This window comes from Oncorhynchus tshawytscha, linkage group LG20 (genome assembly GCF_018296145.1).
Source record: "Oncorhynchus tshawytscha isolate Ot180627B linkage group LG20, Otsh_v2.0, whole genome shotgun sequence".
Lineage (NCBI taxonomy): Eukaryota > Metazoa > Chordata > Actinopteri > Salmoniformes > Salmonidae > Oncorhynchus > Oncorhynchus tshawytscha.
This window is the reverse complement of record NC_056448.1, coordinates 26,524,284-26,548,353: the sequence shown is the minus strand read 5'-3', so window position 1 is coordinate 26,548,353 and position 24,070 is coordinate 26,524,284. Positions and strand designations below refer to the sequence as shown.

General features: G+C 41.4%; 1 protein-coding gene across 2 annotated transcripts in view; it reads right to left on the bottom strand.

Moving 5' to 3' along the window:
• Window positions 1–24,070, bottom strand: part of unc5da (unc-5 netrin receptor Da) — a 286,252-nt gene that overhangs the window by 127,168 nt on the left and 135,014 nt on the right. The gene's annotated exons all lie outside the window — the stretch shown is intronic.

Below are 24,070 nucleotides of genomic sequence, written 5' to 3'. Positions count from 1 at the left end.
AGGAGCAGATGAAATGTCAAAAAGTTCCGTTACAGTCCGTAGAAACATGTCAAACAATGTATAGAATCAATCTTTAGGATGGTTTTAACATAAATCTTCAATAATCTTCCAAGCGGATAATTCCTTTATCTGTAGAAAAGCAATGGAACGCGAGCTACCTCTCACGTGAACGAGCATCACGAGTTTGTAGCAATCTGCCAGACCACTGACTCAAAGAGCCCTTATGAGCCCCTCCTTTACAGTAGAAGCCTCAAACAAGTTTCTAAAGACTGTTGACATCTAGTGGAAGCCTTAGGAAGTGCAACATGACCAATATCCCACTGTATCTTCAATAGGGAATGAGTTGAAAAACGACCACCCTCAGATTTCCCACTTCCTGGTTGGATTTTGTCTCAGGTTTTTGCCTGCCATATTAGTTCTGTTATACTCACAGACATCATTCAAACAGTTTTAGAAACTTCAGAGTGTTTTCTATCCAAATATACTAATACTACGCATATATTAGCAACTGGGACTGAGTAGCAGGTAGTTTACTCTGGGCACCTTATTCATCCAAGCTACTCAATACTGCCCCCAGCCATAAGAAGCTAACAAAAACGGTTGCTATGCAGGTTGGTTAACATCTAAAGCTAACTAAAGCCAACTAAAATTACAAAAACTCTAGAACTGGAAGGTCAGCAAACACATTGTATTATGAATTAGAATAGCCTACTAGTAATTTAATAGCAATACTAGTCATCTCTATGAGTAAATGCTCCATTTCTGTCTGTTTTCATAGCTTTTCTATTCACATTTAATTGGATATATCCACGATAATAATATTGTTCCATGATTTCACCTGGATCAGAAAACGTGCACAGCATTCTCTACACAGGGGCCTGATCGAATTTCAAAAGTGAAACTTTTTTTCTGAGGTCAGACAGGTAGACAGCAATGTTTATACAAACCATCACTGTTGGATATAAAATGCCCAGGCCAGAAGCAACAGGACATGTCGTGTTAATAAATGACATTGCTTATAACATTGGTCACGTATCAGAGTTAGAATGTTGGTCGCATGTTGTGTTTGTCCATTGGAATACAAGTTTGAATCCTAAACCCAGGGGTTAACAAATGAAGTTAACAAATGTGTGTGTGAACACAGGCTAATCTATCCCAGGGCCAGCCTGGGGCTAAAATAGCCTGGGGCTAAGACCAATGAAATGGCCTATGGACTACAGGTGCTTTTGGTAAAAGTTTCTGCTCAATGACTATGTTACTATTTAAAAAAAAAAAAAAACATATTTTTTAAATATTATTTTGGGGAAAACAATTGGAAACCCAATTATTTGGTTTCCATCTGGTTTCTATGTCCTAAAAAAGACTATATGCTGTTGTGGAGGGAACTGTATAACTTATTTATTGGATGTCATGTTATAAATTTACCTGAATAATCAACATCCACCACACAGTGTAGTGACAACTCAGATGATTAGTGAGGTGGAGTATTTGGGTCTAGGCTATGTTTAGGTCTGCTAATGTACCTAGCTACTCACGCACACACACTTTTCCCTGTATTCACTAGGATGTGTTTACTAAGAAGTTTCACGCCTCCATTCTTCCCTGCAACAGGCCAATTAGGGCTATTGAACTGAGTATTTCACTTCAGCAGCCTCATTGACCTTTTCCTCTCCCTGGGCCGCCACGCATGCACGTACGCACACACACAGTGCTGCCTGCTCACATACTCCTCAGTCCTCAGTTCATTAGTGGAACGTGCCCAATGCAGCCTACATTTCCCTGGGGTCCTCTATGAAAGGCGCACAACTCAGGTCCCCTGTGACATACAATACAGGCATTGACAACATAGATCTGTTTGGTGACATAATGGGACATGTATCCGACTGTGGAAGTTAAAACAACCTTTGGCCTTTGTGTTTCTCCTCCTCAGATGGGTGGTTCTCTCCTGCCTCATAGCATAGCTTGTTAGACTGTCCACTGTAGTACCATACCTCATAATACAGCATATGTTTCCACACCTATGCCCGCTAACTTGTGTGGTTGTGTATTCACAGAGTGCAGGCGTGCCAACAGTTTTATTGAATACAGTCAGTATGCACTTGTTTTGATTTCTAGTGTTTCTAAACATCAGTGGAGCCATAAGATGAACATGTGTGTACGTGTATTCCTCCTAGTGTATGTGTGTGTGTAAGTGTATTCCTCCTAGTGTATGTGTGTGTGTACGTGTATTCCTCCTAGTGTATGTGTGTGTGTACGTGTATTCCTCCTAGTGTATGTGTGTGTGTACGTGTATTCCTCCTAGTGTATGTGTGTGTGTACGTGTATTCCTCCTAGTGTATGTGTGTGTGTACGTGTATTCCTCCTAGTGTATGTGTGTGTGTACGTGTATTCCTCCTAGTGTATGTGTGTGTGTACGTGTATTCCTCCTAGTGTATGTGTGTGTGTAAGTGTATTCCTCCTAGTGTATGTGTGTGTGTACGTGTATTCCTCCTAGTGTATGTGTGTGTGTACGTGTATTCCTCCTAGTGTATGTGTGTGTGTATGTGTATTCCTCCTAGTGTATGTGTGTGTGTGTAAGTGTATTCCTCCTAGTGTGTGTGTGTGTACGTGTATTCCTCCTAGTGTATGTGTGTGTGTAAGTGTATTCCTCCTAGTGTATGTGTGTGTGTACGTGTATTCCTCCTAGTGTATGTGTGTGTGTAAGTGTATTCCTCCTAGTGTATGTGTGTGTGTAGTGTATTCCTCCTAGTGTGTGTGTGTGTACGTATATTCCTCCTAGTGTATGTGTGTGTGTGTAAGTGTATTCCTCCTAGTGTGTGTGTGTGTACGTATATTCCTCCTAGTGTATGTGTGTGTGTGTAAGTGTATTCCTCCTAGTGTATGTGTGTGTGTGTAAGTGTATTCCTCCTAGTGTATGTGTGTGTGTAAGTGTATTCCTCCTAGTGTATGTGTGTGTGTAAGTGCATTCCTGTGTATGTCACATCTCTAATTGTGGGTCTGTGTCTGAGTGCTGACAGCAGACAGAATGAAGGAGTGTTTGTGTTCTCACTGAGACACCATTGATGCTGACACCTCCTCTACACTATTGCCCTGACTCTGCCTCTTTACATTTCTCTCTCTCTCCATCACTCTTTCTCCATCTCATCTCTCACCATCTTGTTTGGTAATTCACCAACCTCTCTCTCTCTACCCTCTCTTCCGCTTCTCTGGTTATGAAGTAAGCTATAATGGATCACTCAGCCCTCCATTCCTCCTCCTCTCCTCTCCTCTTTCTGCCTCTCTGCCTCCTCTCAACAGCCACTCCAGAGTACCCTGTTTACATCTGAAAATCAGAATACATATTCTCAAAATGCATGTCAGATATTCTGCTTCTCCCTGTCTCTGCTTAAGCCTTCTTTACATTCACCTGAATTGGATGTGCAACATATTTTCCTGCAAAGAGAGCTGTGCTGAGTGGTCCCTGTGTTTATATCCAGATATGGAGCCGTGCACACAAACAATCCACCTAGGGATGTCTTTTATATGGAGGAGCTATTTGACTATTTGTGAGTAGCTCTGTAGGGGGATAAATGCCTCCCACCACTACATCTCTATAAAAAGAGGCTAATGCATTTGTGGGGCCATATCCTGTATTATATATCCCTCCACTCTGGTGCTGAAACAAAGCCAGGGATCTTGTTATTTGTGCAGATGTTGAAAGGCAGGAAGAGGAGAAGGAGGAGAGGAGAAAGGAGGATGAGAGCCAGCTACTAATTTACATAAAAGTGGTAATTCCTCTGATGCTATTGAGAGAATACTGTGGATTTACTGTGTGGTAATGAGATGTTAGGCCTCTCACCCACCCCCTCTCTCTCTCTCTTTCCCTTTATCTCCCTCTCCCACTTTCTCTCTTTCCCTCTCTACCCTTCTCTTTATCACCCTCTCTTTACCTCCCCTCTCTCTATCTCTCCCACCCTCCTCCCACTTTCTCTCTGTCTCCCCCCACTCTCTCTTTTTTACTCTCGCTCCCTGATCGTATTTCTCCCACGTATGTGATGGTGTTAAAGCCTCTACACATATTGATCAGCCTGCTGTCTGTCTGACTGACTGTCTGGTGACTGTCTGTCTGTCTGTCTGTCTGAACGGCTGCTCTGACTACAGTGTAATTAAATACGAGGGTGGGGATGGATGGCACTGACAACCTGGAGTGGGGAAAAGTTGTTGAGATGAGAATCCCCAGTTTGGAACGCCTAGGCTCTGTTCCAATATCCCCAATAGCATCGTACTTACCATGAAGCAATGTCTTGGATAGCATTCAGAGATGTCTGAATGGATTTTCAAAATTCTTATTATGTGAGAATGACTGGGGTGTGGAGTGTGTCCTGGTCAGGTTTTACATTGTCAGGTAAAACTCCATCCATGGCTCTTTGAGACATGTGACTAATGCCCAACTGTGCATTTTACATCATTGTTAAGTTGTGTGATAAAGCCAAGCGTTAAACCAGATCTTAATGGCTTTTGGTTTCTGAGTCAGCACAACAACAAAAACCAACGTTAAACTTTACAAGACCATCTGGTTCAACAAACAGGACGACACACAGACAGAAAAAGCTGAAATTAAGAGTTAACCTCTATTAAATCAAAGAACAAAAACATATCACAGAGAATTTGTCATTCCCGAGTAAAATACTGAACATTCACCTCCGAAGTGTTTGGGGAGAGTCTGAGCAGAATACTAACTAGGAATCATGAATTTTTGGGGTACGAGAAACACTACTTTTAGGATGAAAGTACTGTATATTTCAGTCAAAACTGCTGACATCAGTACGAGGGGAATTGCAGTAGCCGTCATGAGTGTGGGTGCATACTAGATGTGATGGCAATGGGGGAAACGAGTGGACCAGGCCGTTCCAATGCCCTTTGATACACTACATTACCCACAATCCATCTGAGTGAGACGGGAACCCAATCTCTGATGCCTCGCATCACACATTGAGGTGGGCGGCTGTCGTGCTGATATACACCCGTATAAATATACACATATAAATACACACACACACACACACACACACACGCAAGCATGCACACAAACACGTGATTGCACAAGTAGACACACATGCACACACATAAACCCACACTAGCATGCGTAAGCCTTTTTCATGGGCCGTTTCTTTTCACTTGATCTTGGGGAGATGATGATGATCTCAGTTTTGTCATTTTAATTCCTAATCGCTCCGAGTGCATCCGTCCCTTGCCAAGGATACTATCAGGGAGAGGGAGAAAGGGGATAGGGAAATGGAAAGAAAGAGGGAGCGAGGGGGGGGGAGGGCGAGCAAGGGAGAGCGAGGGAAAGGGAGAGGCAAATAGAGCGGGAATGGAGGCAGAAGAGGTAAAAAGGGAGTATTGTTTCACGACTGAGAGAGCAACACGCTCAGGGGGCATTTTCAGTACTCTGTCTCTCTCTCATTCCCACTCTCCCTCTCTTTCTCATATCCCCCCCATTTCCCTTTACCTCTGCCCCCCTCTCTCTCCTAACTCTTCTATTTTCTGTATATCTCTGTACCATTCTCACTCCCTCTTTCTCGCTCTCCATCTGTCATACCTCTCCTATTCCTCCGTCAGAGGATAATATCTCTGACCTTCCAGTCCTCATCTCTCTGACAGCTCCCACATTCTTCTGCAATGAACGGTGCAATTATGAATCTTTACAATGAAACCTCCTTTACATTCCATCCCTTTGATAGATGATTGTAGAGTATCTGTCTTATGAAACACAAGCTTTGGCGTCATGCTCCCTGACAGGCCTTGCAGGTCAATGCCAAAGTTTGCTCTTTGTTAGAGTTACAGTTTCAGTGGAAAATTTGACAAATGTATGAATTATAATGATGTACTGTATGGCTTGAGTTTCCCACATACACCCACGTATGCATACGTGCACACAAACTTCCTCTCTACCCACACACACACTTTTCACACACACACTGAATCTCTCCTCATTAAAGTCCTGTTAGGAAACAGACAGGCTCCGACTACGCTAGCAGGCCAGTGAGACAGGAACAGGAACAGCCCTGTCCATCAGCCAACACGGCAGACAGGACATAACGAGGGCGAGACAGGAAGTATGACCCTCCTGCCCTCTACTGATAAGGCTGCTCGAGTTCCACATCTTTTCAAGTGTTAAGTGTCATTGATTGTGCTTGAAGTGCTGATGATCTGTGTCTTGTCTTGTGTGTATTTTCGAGAGAGAGAGAGAGAGAGAGAGTGAGTGTGTTCTGTGAAGGCATCACAACTAACTCTGCAGGGCAAAGGCTCACACGCGCACAATTGTTTGCAAGCACACACACACACTTCCTCTTGGGGACCTAAAAATGGATTTCCATTAAAAATCCTATTTTCTCTAACTCTACCCCTTACCTTAACCCGTAACCCTAACTCAAACCCTAAACCTAACTACTAACCCTAAACCTTTCCTTATGACCCGTAACCCTAATTCAAACTCTAAACCTAACTCCTAACCCTAAACCTAACCACTAACAACCCCTCCACCCTCCACACAAACACACACAGAGACAAACACAGACACACACCCACAAACAGTGGCACTAAGTCTTTAATCATCTGTGTGATCATGGCTCTCTCTGGGCTAATTGGTGAACAGCACTGCTACTGATATCTGAGAGCTTCTCTCAGCACTCAAATGAGTCCTGTGGGATACAGTCATGAACTGGCTCCTCTTGTACATCACACGCAGGTCTTTAAAAAGATGACAAGTGTATGCATACGCGCACACACACACACACACACACACACACACTCACACGTGATGTGATATTATTGATTGTCGCAAGATTTAATGAGGGAAAATCATCGATACAGAAATGCAGATAACGCCAAACTACAACATACTACATCCATCAGCTAATACAACATCTTAACTCATCCATACATGGAGTTATTGATGAAGATCAGCCATGCACAACACAGACAGGAGGGTAAGCAGCAAATGGAAGGAAGGTATGAACATTTCCCATTCCATTTAAATCCATGCTTTATATACAACTAATAAACTCTTTGATCTTGGCTAATTATAGTTGTTATTATTATTATTTTTTTTACATGTTTCTTTTATCTATTCAGTGTTCAGTGGACATAGAAATACATGCAGCAGTAGTCAATAAATGAACAAACAACATACACATACATAAAACATATCTGGTGAGAGAATATGCATTGTTATTCAATAACTGACAGAAGGAAAGGGATGATTTGATTCACAGCGGTGAAGAAATATGAATTCAAAGAGCAGAGTTTGAAGTTGTTCCCATAAGATCAATTATGTAAAATCCACGTCAATACAGAACAGAGAAAAACAAAGTTATATGCCAGCAATAAGAGCAGCGTGGGAAAATATGAAGAAAACAGATATTGGTCAATTGTCTCCTATGACAATAATGCAATAAGGCATATAGAGAAGCCAAATATCTATAAATCATAATAATTTGATATGGAACCTAAGATTACACAGTTAGGCTAACTGGTAATAACAATGCCAGTTTGACTTTTTGGTAATTACAAAACCCAATGATTTGTTACCACGTATTTAGAGTTCAATTATTTGAAGCATGGTGCCAGACAGTAGTTCAATTTTACACATCCTTCATCAGTGGGATAAATACCAAAATACCAGCTGAAAAAGGTCTGTACAATGAAGTGTTAGTGTTACCTATATCATTCAAATCAGACCAGAAATATAGGCCACCCCTCACTGGAAGGAAAGAACGAAAGCTGTTTAAAGAAGCATTTATGCAAATGTAGGCGCACTCTCTTGTTACTCCATTAAGTCAATACTTCAATAACGGCGCTATATCTGTCATTACTATTTGTAGAGTTGACTACGCGACAGTTTGATTGCATGTAAATGTCAGAGGAAATTGCTTTGAATCTAACCGAATCTCAACCCATAACAGTATAACCTTTGTGGGTTTTCTAGGATGCAATTACAATAATTTTGAGTGTGATTACACAGTCAGTGCAACAAAGTGCCAGTGGCATTTGCGTTAGTGCTATCTGATAAATCCCTTAGATTGTCTTTGGGCTGGAAATATGGCAGGACAATAGCTAATGCACATTCTAATTAATAAATCTTGAGCATCAGAATGTAAACAACTTAACATAATGTCTCACATTACATGACACAGTGTAGGTTAAACTACGTGGTTTAGAATAGGTGATTAAATGGTTTCATTGCAATCTTCCTATATGGGGAATAAGAGTGGTGTGGGTTTACATATTCTATTTCTTTCTGTATTCCATATGTCTATTGCCATTATACCTGTGTAGTGAGTCAAGGCCGGACTACATGTCTGAACATAAATGTCTGTACATTATGCCTTGAATCTATTCTACCACACCCAGAAATCTGCACCTTTTACTCTCTGTTCCGAACGCACTAGACAACCAGTTATTTCAGCCTTTAGCCGTACCCTTATCCTACTCCTCATCTGTTCCTCTGGTGATGGAGAGGTTAACCCAGGCCCTGTATTCCCCAGCACTACACCTATTCCCCAGGCGCTATTATTTGTTGACTTCTGTAACTGTAAAAGCCTTGGTTTCATGCATGTTAACATCAGAAGCCTCCTCCGTCAGTTTGTTTGTTTCACTGCTTTAGCACACTCCGCCAACCCAGATGTCCTAGCAGTGTCTGCTGAATCCTGGCTTGAGAAGGCAACCAAAAATTCTGAAATTTCCATCCCCAACGACAACACTCCACAAATTTCTTGTTAACAAACTATAGTTTTGGCAAGTCGGTTAGGATATCTACTTTGTGCATGACACAAGTCATTTTTCCAACAATTGTTTACATACAGATTATTTCACTTATAATTCACTGTATCCCAAATCCAGCGTGTCAGAAGTTTACATACACTAAGTTGACTGTGCCTTTAAACAGCTTGGAAATTTAGAAAATGATATCATGGATTTAGAAGCTTCTGTTAGGCTAATTTACAAAATTTGAGTCAATTAGAGGTGTACCTGTAGATGTATTTCAAGGCCTACCTTCAAACTCAGTGTCTCTTTGCTTGACATCATGGGAAAATCGAAGGAAATCAGCCATGAGCTCAGAAAAAAATGTGTAGACCTCCACAAGTCTGGTTCATCCTTGGGAGCAATTTTCGAACGCCTGAAGGCACCACGTTCATCTGTACAAACAATAGTACGCAACTATAAACACCATAGGACCACGCATCCGTCATACCTCTCAGGAAGGAGACGTGTTCTGTCTCCTAGAGATGAACGTACTTTGGTGCGAAATGTGCAAATCAATCCCAGAACAACAGCAAAGGACTTTGTGAAGATGCTGGAGGAAATGGGTACAACAGTATCTATATCCACAGTAAAACAAGTCCTACACCGACACAACCTGAAAGGCCGCTCAGCAAGGAAAAAGCCACTGCTCCAAAACTGGCATAAAAAAGACAGACTATGGTTTGCAACTGCACATGGGGACAAAGATCGTACTTTTTGGAGAAATGGCCTCTGGTCTGATAAAACAAAATAGAACTGTTTTGCCATAATGACCATCGTTATGTTCGGAGGAAATAGGGGGAGGCTTCCAAGCTGAAGAACACCATCCCAACCATGAAGAACGGGGGTGGCAGCATCATGTTGTGGGGGTGCTTTGCTGCCGGAGGGACTGGTGCACTTCACAAAATAGATGGCATAATAAGGTAGGAAAATTATGTGGATATATTGAAGCAACATCTCAAGACATCAGATGTCATGTTAAAGCTTGGTCGCAAATGGGTCTTCCAAATGGACAATGACCCCAAGCATACTTCCAAAGTTGTGGCAAAATGGCTTAAGGACAACAAAGTCAAAGTATTGGAGTGGCCATCCCAAAGCCCTGACAATCTGGACCCTCTCTTCCTAAAAGAATCCGCCGCAATTGTTGCAACCCCTGTTACTAGCCTGTTCAACCTCTCTTTCGTATCGTCTGAGATCCCTAAAGATTGGAAAGCTGCCGCGGTCATCCCCTTCTTCAAAGGAGGAGACATCCTAGACCCAAACTGTTACAGACCTATATCTATCCTACCCTGCCCTTCTAAAGTCTTCGAAAGCCAAGTTAACAAACAGATCACCGATCATTTCGAATCCCACCGTACCTTCTCCGCGATGAAATCTGGACTCCGAGCTGGTCATGGGTGCACCTCTGCCACGCTCAAGGTCCTAAACGATATCATAACAGCCATCGATACAAGACAATACTGTGCAACCATCTTCATCGACCTGGCCAAGGCTTTCGACACTGTCAGTCACGTCATTCTTATGGGCAGACTCAACAGCCTTGGTTTCTCAAATGACTGCCTCGCCTGGTTCACCAACTCAAATCGAATCAGAGCAACATTTATTTGTCACGTGCGCCGAATACAGTGAAATGCTTACTTACAGGCTCTAACCAATAGTGCAAAAAAGGATTAGGTGAACAAGAGGTAAGTAAAGAAATAAAACAACAGTAAAAAGACAGGCTATTTACAGTAACGAGGCTATAAAACTCCAACTTCTCTTAAATGCTAGTCAAACTCAATGCATGCTCTTCAACCAATCCTTGCCCGCACCTGCCCGCCCGTCTAGCATCACTACTCTGGACGGTTCTGACTTAGAATATGGACAACTACAAATAGCTAGGTGTCTGGTTAGACTGTAAACTCTCCTTCGAGACTCCCATTAAGCATCTCCAATCCAAAATTAAGTATAGAATCAGCTTCCTATTTCGCAACAAAGCATCCTTCTCTCATGCTGCCAAACATACCCTCGTAAAACTGATTAGCCTACCAATCCTTGACTTTGGTGATGTCATTTACAAAATAGCCTCCAACACTCTACTCAGCAAATTGGATGCAGTCTATCACAGTGCCATCCGTTTTGTCACCAAAGCCCCATATACTACCCACCACTGCCACTCTATATGCTCTCGTTGGCTGGCCCTCGCTTCATATTCATCCCCAAACCACTGGCTCCAGGTCCTCTATAAGTCTATGCTAGGTAAAGCCCCACCTTATCTCAGCTCACTGGTCACCGTAGCAGCACCCACCCGTAGCACGCGCTCCAGCAGGTAGATTTCACTGGTCACCCCCAAAGAAGACTCCTCCTTTGGCCACCTTTCCTTACAGTTCTCTGCTGCCAATGAATGGAACGAATTGCAAAAATCAATGAAGTTGGAGACTCATAACTTTAAGCGTCAGCTGTCAGAGCAGCTTACAGATCATTGCACCAGTACATAGCCCATCTGTAAATAGCACACCCAACTACCAATATCCTCATATTGTTTTTTGATTTTTTTGCTCCTTTGTACCCCAGTATCTCTACTTGCACATTCATCTTCTGCTCATCTATCACTTCAGCATTAATTGCAACAACAAAAAAATATTTTGCCGCTATGGCCTATTTATTCCCTTACCTCCCTAATCTTACTTCATTTGCACACTGTATCTAGATTTTTCTATTGTGTTATTGACTGTACGTATATTTATTCCATGTGTAACTCTGTGTTGCTTGTGTCACACTGCTTTTCTTTATCTTGGCCAGGTCGCAGTTGTAAATGAGAACTTGTTCTGAACTGGCCTACCTGGTTAAATACAGGTGAAATAAAAAATACATGAAAATAAAATAAAGATAACATAAACTTAGTTCATCAACCCTACCCAGGGCTGCAAACAGTATGCACGGTGGTAGATGTGTAGTAGGGACTCGGTATAGGACAGTATGTGAAAAAAGAGAATGGAGGGCGGGAGGGAGGGAAAACATCTGTGAGTGAAAGACAGAGTGAAAAGGAGAAAGATGACCTAAGAGATTGAGAAAGAGCAAAGCATGACGAGAAAAATAGTATGGGAGAGTGAGCGACAGAGAAAGTAAGAGCTCGGCCCTCAACAACAGTCCCAGCCCAGTGGCCCTGACCGGTGGCCAGGTTATCAGGCCAGCAGAGCGTCATCATGGACACACACACAAAGCTAGGATTGGCAGCCAACACCTGGAACTTGTCATAATGAGCTCCTTCTGTGTGCCATAAAGCTGCTTATATTCGGCTTCAAGGCCTTTGCTGCCATACTGGGGCCCCGGTTGAACGAACATTTGCTTCATTTACAAGGACGCTTATGATGGACTTGGTAATGCTACGGCTGATCCATCCACAGCCCTGACATGGCTCTCTACACATAGCCTTGAGGAGCCATAATACAGACATACAGCATGTCTGTATCATTTACGCTTTCTCTGTGGTGGCTCTGCATGGGCCGATAGTCATCAGTCATCACGAGTGACTTTATCGCTCAGGTGTCAAGGATAACAACATCAAGGAAACAGTGGACAGTAAATGGAGAGAGGGAACAAGAGAGAGAAAGAGAGGGAGGGAGAAAGGGAGAGGTGTGTATGTGTGACAGAGAGAGACAGAACACATTGAGAGAAAGAGAGAGCGAATGAAAGCAAGAGAAAAAAGAGGTGGTCGAGGTGTAGGAAACACTATTAAGAGTAATGAATGTCAGTGTGCCTTTCCTCTCCTGACGATCCAGGTGCCTTTGCCAATTATCCTGACAGACAGAGGTCTGATTCATCTCCTCTGCCACCTGGGGATACTCTTCATCTCAATGCCAAACACTGGCCTCGTTAGAGGAGATAGCACAGGGACTAAGGCCACTCTTTCTACTACAGACCAATGGAGAGACGGGGACTAGAGAACCAGAGCGAATGAGGCAAAGATGGTCACTCTTTACCACAGAGCAATGGAGAGAAGAGAGTGATGCAAAGATGATCCCTCTACTACAGACCAGTGGAAACAGTGGAGAGGCATTGTGGCGAAATCCTGCACGGAGCCTTCACCGTGCGCTGCCACTTCAAGAGCGCACCAGCTGTCAGGAAGGAGGATGTAAAAATGGCTCTTTCGTCTCTGTGTGGGAGTCTCGTTTGGTGCGGCACTTTTCTCTGTGTGTGCAAGTCTTTGCAGTAGTCCTTTTTGTTTTTGGAGTGCTTAGTTATGAAAGTTTTAAGTCAGACCGCCGGTGTACCGCTTTAATACGTGTTTGGAACACCGGCGATCTGACTTAAAACTTTCACTACTGGCAAACAGGCTTCATTCTAGGCAGTCTCTTCTGCTGATGTGTGTGTCTCTATCCTACTCTCTTTTCATATCGACAGGGGAAAATCTGCCTGACGTCCCAACAAAAATCTTTATCTTTAACCCTCTCTAACCCGCTACAACATGGACTTCTGTACAGGTCAGAGAGAACAGGTGGCTACGAGACCATGGAGAGAACGTGTCTTCCGTGTGTGTTGTCCGTCTTGCTAACTTGTTTTTATTCCTGCCCCACAGGAGAACTTTTGCCCCTTGCCAGGTCATCATTGTAAATAAGAATTTGTTCTTAATTGACCTGCCTGGCAAAATATAGGTTAAATAAGACTATAGACCTGAGAGAGAGATACGAACGTGAGACAGAGATGGCCACTCTCAACCAGTGATCAATAGTGATGCTAGAGAACAGAGAGAGAAAGAAGAATGAGGTAGACGTGATCACACTCTACAGACCAATGGAGAGACCAGAGAGACAAGAGAGGCAGAGATCATCACTCTCTAGTTACAAAGTGCCAAGAGAATAGAGACATTTCTAACCAACAATTAGCCTAGCATGCCAGGCTAATCTACGGCATCTATGCCACTGACAGTGGATAAAACTGCCCCAATCAATTTCACCAGCAGCTTGAGACATTGTGATAATGAGGCATTAACCAAACCATCCCCTTCTTGCTTATTCCCCGTCTCGGGTAAAGGATGTTGTGGGTATAAGGCCTCCATTTTAAATCTAGGCCACAATAAGGAAATTAAAGGGGCTTTTGTTCAGTTTGGAATTGTTAGGATAAATTAAGAGATAATTAGGGCATCATCCATCCCCCATAATGTGTGCAATCCTTTTGTCAACACTGCACAGTGAGTTAATTGCACACAAAATATTCATAAACGTCTGGCCTCCTAACAACGAAAAGGGAAGTAAATTAATATGCCTATACATCAAAACACTAATGAATATTCAGAGCCTGGGGGTGTGGAAAATAAATAAATGATTACGGTTTCACAACACTTTGCAGAATTAATTTCAAGAGTGCTTTTTCACCTAAAACGAACAATAAATTGCATAACTAATGAAGCACCAAGGAAATGTACAGTATACAGCACCTCATTTCTAATCATGGTAGAGATAGAGGCTAGAGAAGCTGAGTTTAGAGTAGCACAAACATGCACATCTCTAAACAAATCAATTCCCAATCTTATGTTTGCTCAGTACATTAAGGGAGATCATTAAAAAGTCAATTGTTTGAAGCATTGCATTGCTTAACAATATTTTAAAATCCACGGAATACACTGTCTCAAGGTATTGAATAAAACTAAATTGAACCTTCAATTGTTGAGCCACACTAGCACTTTTAACATGACAACCAGGCTCTGTAGAATGGAGTTCTCATTTCTGAACACCATGAAAAACATTGTGCTCATGTCCAACCTTGACTACAGCAATGATCTAAAGACAATGTTTTGGCAAATTCTGATTGGAATGACATAATTATCCTTTTTCAAATAGCTCCAAATGCAATATGTCTCCTTCATATGGATCCTACTGCCATGTTTGTTTCCGAGTAGAACTGTCCTATCCTGCTAAAGGAAATGACAGACAATGACTCATACCGCCTAAATAGCAAACTATTAAGAAACAGGGGTTTTATCACACTGGCATCCCCACTGGATTTGTCCTAGTACCGTAACTTTTTTTCTACTTACTAAATTACTATTGAACATACTTTGGAATCGTTGCATTCAATTTTAAAGTGATAGTTCACAAAAAAATGGCAGACCTCAATAGTGGTCTAATGTTGTAGTGTAGATCCAGCTATAAGGCTCAAACCCAATGAATGGGAATTGACAGGCACCATCTCAACACTAGAACATCTCAACACTGTGTGAAAATGTCTGACAAACTTTGATTTTGTATTGAACTACCACTTTAATGCAACAGTCATGTAAACAAACATACAGTACTTTATCATTACATAACTCCCTGATTACTATTTGTGAGTGACTTGCATAGCTCTAAAGAAGACTGACGAGAAAGCAGCTCTCAAACTCAATTAAGAGGAGTCATGAGGATGTTAATTAACCTGTAGACATCTCGTCTGCCACTTGATCATTCCAGTGTAGAGTTTGATGGCTTTAAATGCTTCCAAAGAAGCACTTCACACATCACTCACGATTCCACCTAGTCATTCAAGACACTCATAAAAGGCAATTAAAGTGTCATTTTCACCTCCCTGCGTCAATTAAGCCTATGGCTCGCATTCTTGCCTAAAAGTCTGTACGTTCTGTATCTGTACACAACGGTGTAATTCAATGCATCATCTCTGACCCTGTACAGTAGCATAGGACACTAAAAGCACACTTGTTAGCCAGTTTATTATTTTTGATCTTCTCCGGTTATACATCAGTCTATATTTGGAAGACGGCATCTTTTCATAAACATTATAAAGCAGAGACCCTGTAGTGAAAGCTCATAGAACCCGGAGACCGGCTGAGAACATTATGTTCACAAACCCCATTGATTTAATAGAGAGACCATTATGAGATGTTATCAAAGTAACCTGCCGCTGTGATTTCACCATTTCAACATTATTCACAATAATAATTACCTCCCAAACTTCAAACTGTGGCAGTTACTGTTAATTGCAGTGTTGCTGGAGAGACTGTGGATTATCCCAGATTCCGCCACCTAGGCTCTCAAAGCCATTTTCAGGCTTTGATATGAGTTACATGGCATGTTATAAGTGATGTCTCTCTCTAAAGAATCTATCCCTTTATCTGAGGGATCACTTTAGAAATGACATACTCTTCAGTGATTACCTTTTCTCTGCTCTCTCTCTCATGGCGCCAATAGAGACAATAGAGTCTTGTCGCCTGCACCAACACAACTTTGCATCTTTTTTTGTGTTATTTTTTAAAACTTTGCTATTATTTCTTATGACCGCCAAGCACTTTGTACATTAGGTCATTGGTTACCCAATTACATTTTGATTTTCCTGACATGGACACTTTTGCTCCGCTCTGTTTATCCTACCCAGTGTTTTTCCCAAGAGACAACAGCGTAGATGGGGCAGGACATCCAACTTGCTAGTAAGGCTGAGAAGACAGGCAAATCTCCCCCCGCTTCCCAGTATCTTGCTAGACAATGTTCAGTCCCTGGACAATAAGCTGGATGATTGAGAACCTCCTTTCAACAAGATGTGAGAGACTGCAATGTCGTCTGCTTTGTTGAGACGTTGCTTACACCATTGGTACTCAAACCCAGCCATTTAACCCGCTGGATTTTCCATCGAATGGTGGGATAGGACAAAAGCATCAGGGAAAAGCAAAGACGGAGGGGTACGATTCATGATCAACAACTCTTGGTGTGAACACAGAAATGTCGAAAAGCTTCTGTAATTCTGTTCACCCGATCTGGAGTTTCTGACAATAAAATGTCGACCCCATTATCTCCCGAGAAACTTTTATTCCGTTATCCTCACGGCTGTATGGGCTGAGAACATTATACATTCCCCCGTGGGGAAGCCACCTCCCTGGTGGCTTTCTTCCCCCATGGGGGAATGTATACAAATCACAGATAATAAAGGGAAAACACTGACACATCACTTCCAGACAAGCTAAACACCTTTTTTGCTCGCTTCGAGAAAAACAACATCGATCCGCCGTTGCGGGCCCCCGCTGCTCAGGAGGATTGTGGGCTCTCGATCTCTGTGGCCGATGTGAGTAAGACTGTCAAGCGTATTGACTCTCCCAAGGCTGCCAGCCTGGATGCCATCCCAAGCCACGTCCTGCATGAGCAGACCAGCTGGCTGGAGTGTTTAAGGGCATATTCAAACTCTCCCTATCTCAAATCTGTTGTCCCCACATGCTTCAAGACGTTCACCATTGTTTCTGTGCCCAAGCATGCTAAGGTAACTGAACTAAATTACTTCTGTCATCATGAAGGTATTGGGTTCTGAGAATAGGAAATATACTTATTCATGTCACTGAGGGAGAAAGGGTAATGTATAACATTTACATTATGTCAGGATATGTTATTGTTAGCCATCAGGGATCCTCTGGGAGGAGAAGAGACACAGTCTGGTACCAGGCACCATGACAGCTGTGAGTTGGGGAGGAGTGAGCACTTTGGGGTAGAGGTCAGGTCAGATGAAGTGAGGAAGAACAGATATCACTAAGGTTCTGTCTAGCAACAAAGATGCATTGGCTGTTCAGATGTGTAGGAGGAGGCTCGGCCTAGGAGGAAGTGTTAAATATCAGTGCTTGTGTGAAATGTCGTTGTCTAATGCAGTTGTAATGATCACCTGGGAAGAATTCAATTTGGTTAAGCTTTCATAGTATCCATTGAGGTTTTTACTCTGAGAATTAGAACCTAACAAAAGGACTTTGAGAGGCAAGTCAAGGACCATATCCACTCCAGCTTCAAGTTCCTTGGTGTGCAAATCGACACAATGGTGAAGAAGGCACATATGCGCTTCAATCTCAGGCAGCTGAAGAAAGTCGACATGGCCCCTTAGACCCACACAAACTTCTACATATGTACAGTGGTTCCTCCTTTAAAAGTTGCGAGCTTATACTGCGGGACTTAGAGGTACCCAGCGTCACGGCTTCATTGCTCCAGACCATTACGGGGAGGCAAATGTAAGTAGTTACAACGTCATAACGAGTCAGGCAAAACATTTACAATTGAGAGGAATATGTTAGTTACTGTAGAGACAAACAATTGTGCATTTTCTTGTCATAAAGTTAATTTACAAAAGTTTTTCTGTCATATCCAATACCAGGTGTATCAAACTCCATTCTGTGAATGATGCTGTGTCTGCATGTATGTATTACAATTATACACTTCAGCAGTGTTTACCACTCCTACTCCTGGGACATCAATGTGATTACACATTGTAACTATGCAATAGACTAGAAACATCATTTTGTAATTCATATATACAGAATAAAAAGACAGTACATTCACGCCCACAAGCGTGCTGAATGACATGTGGAAGAGAGCGAGGAACCAGATGGGAGTAACTATCCAGGCTGTTTGCTCTGAGACCGGCATAATAATGTAATGAAACAAGCAGGGAGCAGGTTTCGAACCCTCTAACATTCTAGCCCTAAATCCAGCACACTATCGACTGTGACCAAATGTATTAATTGGGGTTGGGGCCGTAAAAATACTTTATCTATTGGAATCTTTAACATGTGGAAAGGGTAAAGGTGTTAGGTGTGACCCCCCCATTTGTGTCTATCTTTCCACATCTACCTAAACATGTATCTACCTAGACACGGTTAATGTTTTGAAAAATAAATAAATATATATATATATACACATATATGTTTGAATTCAGTCTGTATCACAGGCTGGTGCTGGGGTAGGCTGGTGATGAAAATATAGCTAGCTTGTTATGCAAGTGTTGCACACCAACAGATGGAGAAAACCTACACCAGTCGAGCAATTCATTTCAACAATAATCTTCATTTTAATTTGACTTTACAAACAAGAGGGCTTAATTGGAGTCTATTTCTTTGGGGCCTTGACCAATATAAAATAACTTAACCTGCTGAGGTAGGCTACGAGGCTTTATTAGGCCTACTTATAATTGCAACTGGTTAAAAATGTAGCATCCTACATAAAACAATTTAAAGAAAAAAAGTCCTGCATGTTTGATCTAATAATTAAATGCGCACATTTCTAAATCCCAAACTATACAAGTAATTTGAAAGGTAGATACAAATTATGTGTGACACAATAAAGAATGTAAACAAGACGCTGTGTTTTTATTTACAGTAGTGATGGACAACTGGAGGCATTTTGAAAACAGGTTTTCAAACACTTGTTTTACACAACTGTAGCAGGTGAAGCCCATCATGCAAATGTTTCCTATTAGCAGGACAATACACTTTTTATAGCCCGGCTACTGTTGTGAAAATCTCCCAACTTGCAATGTATTCAATACTTAAGTCCTCTAAAATGTTACATTTCTAACTCAGAACAGCAGTACAGTACTTATTCAGCAACATCTTTATTCGTTTGTTAATAAGATAATTAGAAAAAAGACATTCAAATGTGGATGTTTATATAAACTACAAACTATAAACAACAAACTACGACCACAGGTAAAACCTTGCTGAGATGATCAATGTATTTGTTGCATTGTTACATCTTCAATCTTCTAGCGCCAAAACCTCTTGATGGCCTTGACCAGTTCATCTGTGCTTGTCGGCTTGGCAGAGTTACGGATGAATGTTTTCTGTTGATGCCAAACAAGTTCGATTGGGTTTAAATCAGGAGAAATACATGTAGAGATGGAAATAATATTTTTAGATATACTGTAGGCCTACCGAAGGTGTTGTAGGTCTTTTATTGATTTATTTTTATTGAACCTTTATTTTACTTCATAAAGGTCTACTTACTCTGCTGGCGTCTTGACCCAGTTTATGCCCTCATTTGCAATGCAAACCCAGGCGGCAGTGTGTTGTGGGTCATTGTCTGCATCTGTGGGTCATTGCCCCCCACACATGGAGTTTGAGTGGATGCTTGGGACTCGGCTTGCTTGATCGTCTTTCTTTTTTTTGAGCAAATTGCTCAAGGGCCACGGTTGATTAGTCTGTGAATATGACGTTATTGAATGTCTCGCCAGCTTTGATCCATGCCTAGGCCTGCAGGACGCAAAGTTTTTTGTTTGTCAGATGAATCATTGGGTCGAAACTACAGAACAGTACAAAACAAACGAACACACTTTAACACAAAGGTTAATGTTCTGATCATTAAATTAAAAATGTAAAAATTATATATATATTTAAAACATTTCTTACCAAGACTTTCTGTAAGTCCACCCAAGTTTCTTCAACTGTCTTCTTACTATAATTAGAGCGATGTTGATTTTGTGCCGTGATGCCAGCAGATTACAGATTGCCTTTGCTGATCGCTCGTCATCTTCATTCATCAGTGAGTCGATGGCTTGAATAGTCTTGCTGGAAATTAAATACAATGTGAAAATGTGCAGCATACAGTAAAGACCAGCAGTCAATTTATTTAAGAATTATTTTTTTTGCATTATTAGGCCTAGTATCGTAGCCTACTGTACCTGTTAATTTTCCTGGACTTTCAAGTTCGGTGTAAAACAGACATCTGATGATAGTTTTTGCAATTAGCACTGTCCGTGACCAAAATCCGTGACAATTGGCAATCTGCTGTATACTTATAGCCTATTGTAACCTGAAAGTCATGCCTTTTCTCACCCTGCCCAAAACTCCACCCTAAACACAGTTACCATTCAAAAACTAGCTGTTAATCCCCCAAAAAATCACATTGCAACCAAAGAGAACAGATAAAATGGACATTGCTACCCGTTCCAGGGTTAGGACTGTAACCACCAGCTTCTTTCTATGGTGCTACCCATTCCAGGGTTAGGACTGTAACCACCAGCTTCTTTCTATGGTGCTACCTGTTCTAGGGTTAGGACTGTAACCACCAGAGGACTTGAAAATGATCCGGAGCTGAGAGGATCACCAAAACTAAATGTATTTCGGTTTCAGAGCATTTTATATATAAAAAAGAGAAGGTATATAGCCTATCAATGTGTAGGTATACTGTATAATAAAAACGATAATTGTGTACTAAAAACATAAATGTGTTTTTGCAGCGCTTACAACCATGCCAACACCCATCCGTGGAGATCAGTGGACAAAGGGCTGGACAACGGGCCGCACCGAACAAACACATGGTTGCCAAGAAAGCGGTTAGTTAAGCTAGATTCTTAAAATGTGTACGCAGCATTGGTGTGTTGGTGTCACTTTTAATTCTTTATTGATCTACCGTTTCTATCATAGGCCACTGTAATCGATGGGGGCTCAGGGCGGTACCATTCTGCTCATCTGATGAAGGTGCTCATGGGTGAGATTCAAACTTTGAAGACCGAGATCGAATCATTGAAGGCAGACCACATCAGAAAGAAAAACATTCTCTGAGGGCAGAGATATGGGCGACAGCTGATGCATTGGTCCAGAGCCAGGCGGTATTGGCGGAGAGTCACTCCTCATCAGCGGAGAGTCAGGTGGAGAATGACGCATTGAAAGGAAGGCTTATATCTTCAAAATGCTTTAAATGCTTTATTATCCATATGTAAAAGCATATACTGTACAGTACTGTATTTCTTCATCAGCATCTTTATGCTTTCATTAATAAAATAATGATAAAAATACTCTTTCAAAACGCTGATGTTTATTTAGTTATGGATCCATAATGAATTACTTGTTCAAATATGCCATGATATTGTGTGTTGACTGAATATAAGCAAGTGATGTCTGCTTTTTTGCCTTTTTCTTGCTCACTCAAGGTCAAATGAAAACGAAATCTCCAAAATATCGTTACTTTTTATACAAAGTGATTATTATGAATGAATTTAGAATGATATAAAAGCCCCTTAGGATCTGTGAGAATATGTACCGGAAAATGCCACTTAGATATTCATTTAGAGTTGTCCAATCCTCAAATGTAATTATCGGCGGGGAGTAACGTCATTGAAAAAAATATTTTCCGATATACTGTAGGCCTACCATAGGTGAAATGAGTCTCACTACCGTTGAGAAATGTCGAATGAAGGCAAACAATTAGGAATCCTCCAATTATGTTGCCTACTCACGACCATCACGTTGTACTGGCTTTATTTACAAATTAGTGAGAATGTCTCACCCCATGTTCAAGAATGGCCTTGTTCTCGCTCACTCTAGATTAAATATTCTCACAGATCCTAACGGAAAATGCCCCTTAGATATTAATATAGACCTCCAATCCTCTAAATGTAATTATTGGCAGAGAGTCAGGTCATTGAAAAAAATATACTCACTAGTGTTGAGTAATGTCTAATGCTAATTCTGTAGCAGACATCACAACCATGAAATAACACATATGGAATCAGTTAAGAACAAATACAGCCTACTCCTTCCTCCCTGTCGGGGTTCTCCACACAACACAGGGATTCTTTAGCTAAATAACCCAGTACTGTACTGCCTACCGTCACATTGAACAGCGTCATATTTTCCGTTCCATTCTAACAGAAACGCAGAGGGTTTTTCGTTTTTCATGGAATAGAAACACCGCAATATTAATCAAATTAATTAAGCAAGTACCAGTCAAAAGTTTGGACACCTACTCATTTCAGGATTTTTCTTTATTTTACTATTTTCTACATTGTAGAATAATAGTGAAGACATCACAACTATGAAATAACACCGGTCTCCCGATGCCCTGCATTCTGTAGTACAGACAAGGTCTGCTCTCCCTTATGTACGGAATTAGGCACTTTCCCATGTTTACCACATTATTTTTTGTAGACTGCACAGTAGCCTAATAAACAAATAAACACATTTGGTTAATAAAATTGATTTAGTTATGGATCCATAACAAATTACTATAGGAATAAATATAACAGATTTACAGAAATGTAGAATCCTCCGATCATTTAGCCTACTCCCGACGTCACGTTATACAGCGCCGTAGAAACCCTGAGGGTTTCGTTTTTCATTTTCTCTGAATAGAAACACCATAATATGAATCAAATTAATTAAGATACATTTCTTGAAATCAATCTCATAGACCCTGTTAGTACGAAAAAAGGTTTTAAATTCTCTGGTAATGCCAAAACAGAATACTATCAAATGCTTCTCAAAGATTCCCTCTGGTGGTCAAACTAGCAATAACTTGCAGTAACAGACAAAGTGGCTGAGAATTAAATGACGTGCCACAGAATGCTGAGGCAGCACACCAGGTGTGCCGCACTATGACGCAACTTTTAAAGGAGGAACCACTGTATCATTGAGAGCATTCTGTCAGGCTGTATCACCTCCTGGTATGACAACTGAACTGTCCTCAACCGCATAGCTCTTCAGAGGGTCGGGGGCATGCTGCCTGCCCTCCAGGACATCTACAGCACTCAGTATTGAAGGAAGGCCAAGAAGATCATTAACCTCTTGAGTGTAGGGGGCAGTATTTTGATGTTTGGATGAAAAACGTACCCAAATTAAACTGCCTATTTCTCAGGCCCAGAATCTAGAATATGCAACACTCTAAAATTTCCAAAACTGTCAAAATATTGTCTGTGAGTATAACAGAACTGATATTGCAGGCGAAAACATGAGGAAAATCCAACCCGGAAGTGGCTTCTATTTTGAAAGCTCCATGTTCCATAGCCTGCCTTCGCTCCATTTAAAGGGATATCAACCAGATTCCTTTTCCTATGGCTTCCCCATGGTGTGAACAGTCTTTAGACATAGTTTCAGGCTTTTATTGTGAAAAATGAGCGAGAAAGATCACATCGCGTCATTGTATGGCTGGGTGCCAGGAGCATTTTGTATGCGCAACAGCTTCGAGCAAACATTTTCTCTCTCTCTCCTATTTTATTTATTTATTTATTTTTATTTCACCTTTATTTAACCAGGTAGGCAAGTTGAGAACAAGTTCTCATTTACAATTGCGACCTGGCCAAGATAAAGTAAAGCAGTTCAGCACATACAACGACACAGAGTTACACATGGAGTAAAACAAACATACAGTCAATAATACAGTATAAACAAGTTTATATACGATGTGAGCAAATGAGGTGAGATAAGGGAGGTAAAGGCAAAAAAAGGCCATGGTGGCAAAGTAAATACAATATAGCAAGTAAAACACTGGAATGGTAGATTTGCAATGGAAGAATGTGCAAAGTAGAAATAAAAATAATGGGGTGCAAAGGAGCAAAATAAATAAATGAAATACAGTAGGGAAAGAGGTAGTTGTTTGGGCTAAATTATAGGTGGGCTATGTACAGGTGCAGTAATCTGTGAGCTGCTCTGACAGTTGGTGCTTAAAGCTAGTGAGGGAGATAAGTGTTTCCAGTTTCAGAGATTTTTGTAGTTCGTTCCAGTCATTGGCAGCAGGGAACTGGAAGGAGAGGCTGCCAAAGAAAGAATTGGTTTTCGGGGTGACTAGAGAGATAT